The sequence below is a fragment of the Asparagus officinalis genome, chromosome 6 (genome assembly GCF_001876935.1).
Source record: "Asparagus officinalis chromosome 6, Aspof.V1, whole genome shotgun sequence".
Taxonomy (NCBI): domain Eukaryota; kingdom Viridiplantae; phylum Streptophyta; class Magnoliopsida; order Asparagales; family Asparagaceae; genus Asparagus; species Asparagus officinalis.
The window spans coordinates 45,434,552-45,437,804 of NC_033799.1; positions in this window are offsets into that span (position 1 = coordinate 45,434,552).

A 3,253-nucleotide genomic window follows, 5' to 3' on the forward strand; every position below is an offset into this window, starting at 1 on the left:
CAGTTGCCGGAATGCTGTGGAGGTGGATGTTCCGGTGCCGGTGGTGGAGGCAGTTTTGGGGTGGTGGTTTCGTCGGAGATGTTGACGGCTAAGAGCTTGTCTTCTACTTTCTCTTCCATTGTTTGTTTGTTAATTTGGAGGAGGTTGACAGGTGAAATTTTGGTGGAGTAGGTGTGTTTTTGTTTTGATAATTGAGAATCCATAAATGCTAGATATTTGTAGTGCAGTTGTGTGATTGACACGATCTAATTAATAAGATGATCACATAAGAGGGTCGACCTAAGATATTTGTATACCTAACTGAGGTATTTATTGTTGACCTGAGAGTTATGAGATACGCGGTAATTCTCATTATGTTTACCTATCTATCTATCAATCTATCTGAACTGTGTATACTGGAGTAAAATCTTTAATTGTCACTTGGTAACATGTGGTTATTTAGCTTTTATTCTTTTATCTTTCTTTTTTATCTAACCTATTGACTTCTCTACTCGTAAAATGCATGTAACAACTAAACCTCTCTTTTGCACTAATCAAATTGTTAGATTCAAATCCAATCATTTGACATCCTATATACATTACAGGTGACTAAGTTCAAACAATCTTTACACCATATTAATTCACAAATACTTTCTCATCCCCACAATCTGTTTCCTCTTCTCCCACTCTACAATGATCCATTCTAAAGTTCTTTTCTTCTTTTTTTGTTGTTAGTCGTTTATATATTTCTTATGGGCTATTGAAAATTTGCATCTTCTTTGTGTGGTTCTTTTCAGGTTGATTAGACTTTGAGGAGATGGTGTGCAAGAACCACCCTTAGAAAGTGTAAATTTGAACTCTGTTTGGGGTTACACTTTCCGGAACTTTTGATTAGCTCTTGGGAAAATTGTGTCAATGCCCCAATATTGATTAGCACATGTGACTAGCCCCTATGTATTTTAGGCCTTATATTTCAACCCCAAATACTAACAGTATTTGTGTCAAGGCCCTAAGTAGACTGCCAACTAAGCAGTTAGAGAAAAAGCTCACTTAAAATTACTTCCCAACCCTTCTGACACGACACACCACACCCGAAATTGGTAACTGCGTCCATCTCCCTTTTCAAGTACTCTCTTCCTCCACTCTCCCTCTCTTCCTCTCTCTTCTACTGCTAACAAGAAGCTAAAAATCTCAAACTCCATTTCTCCCTCTCGAATTTCAACTTAGGGTTATGGTTTGCGCGGCGAATATGTAATCTAAGGAAGAATCTGATCACGATTTTGAAGTTGTTCATCACAGTGGACAGCAGGGGAAAGACGACGGTGGCAATGAAAGATGGTCTAAACAATAAATGTAAGTAAAATTTTCGTCGTTGGTTGCAGTTCGTGAGCGAAATGGTGAAGTTGATGATGATCACGCGGCTTCCTCAAGAGATGATGGTCGTACCTCTTCTAGTGATGGTGAATCTCGTCAATCATCTGGGCAAACAATTCTATTGATTCCTATTGTCAGGCACGATCACTGGCATGCATCTTACTGAAGTTCGATTGAATGAAGAAGTCGTTAAGCACTATAGTTTGGTAAAGCATGCTACGTACATCGAACCTGTTGAGAAAATCATAAGTTTTATGGACCATATGAAGGTTGTATTTGAGTCTAAAAATGTGTACAGAAAATTCAGATATCAAGTCATCCCATGCGAGCAACCAATAGGAAGGTTAGGATCATGATAACATTCTCAATTGAAATTTTTTACGTCAAGCAAAATAGCAAATAACTAATTTTATGTTCTCACATGGCAGGTATGACTATGGTGTGTACGTCTACTTCTATATACAAGCAATACTTTTTAGACGTGATTCATTGCACGTTACTCATGTCGACAATACACCTGAAGTTTTACGTGCTAGACTTGTCATGTATGTACTCATTGAAGGACATGAACAAAAGAAGAAAGAAGGAGCACTAGACAAAGACGATCCTAAATATGCATTGAAAAATCAAGAGAATTGATTAATTAGGTTTAGCATTTTGAATTTTAGAGTTAACAGTAAATGATTTAGACAAAAGAGAAAGTTATTTTTGTTTAACAGTGAATTACCTTCATTTAACAATAAGTGTGGAATGGATTTAATCGAATATTACCTATATTTAACAGGAAGTGGTATGAGTTCAACAGTGAGTATCTATATTTAACAGGGAGTGAACTATGTTTAACAGGAAATGACTAAAGCTTAACAGGATATGATTTAGAGTTAGCAGCAAAGTACTTAAAATAAGCAAGAAATTATGTAGACTTAATATGTTAGTGGTTATATTTAGATTGGTTTTCTTGAAAGTATAAAATATGACTAGAAAACCACCCTCTTATATTGCTCATTTATTCCACTAATTTTTGAACAAGCAAGAGATATTTTCACTTTTTTTATCGCACATGATAAGTTAGACTTGAGTTGTGAAAATTCTTCAAGAGTTTAAAAGAATAAAATATATTCATAGAAGTTATATGCAAAACCCTTCAAATTTTGATATTAACTATCTAAATAATATGAAATACCTTTAGCTGTGGATTCACTGAGATAAGCCAATAGTAGTAGCACACCTAACTAATTGTATGCATTCTTTACAATCAAGATTGTAGAGAATCTGAGATGTCAAGTTAAGAAAGCTTTCATGACATTAAAAATAGTTCACATGGTTATGACAAAAACGGCCCAAGTGAAGGAGTAGTTTGTGAAATTTAGCCCTTATTTATTCATATGTCCAGTTTTTTCATAAAGACTTGATTCATACATTCATTGGAAGTAATAAGTGTCGAAAACTTGCATCAAACATCCATTCATTTATTAACGAGAAAACTACTAGATTCGTTCTCGAAGCAAATTCAAATTCAAGAAGCATATATCACTTCTCCCTGAAGAAGGGACATGCCTCCAGTGATAAAGTTGCGGCTACACACTCCTCGATGGTGGCGCTAGAGGGGAACAGGAGGCCCTTGAGAAGGCCATCAGCCCTGGATCATAGTAGACTTCCACATCCTCAGCTCTCAAGCTATCATCTACCTGTGTGGAACAAAATAGTATTGGACTACATTTAAAATATTATAGATTTGAGGGACTAATATTAAAATAATTCTTAATTTTTTGTGGGGTCACTCATTAACAATGGGATAATCAATCACTAATGTTAATTTTTTATGATGGACACATTAGCATTGACGACGGATCGCCAATAAGTATTGGCGATGGAAAAACATTGGCAACAGATTCGATTT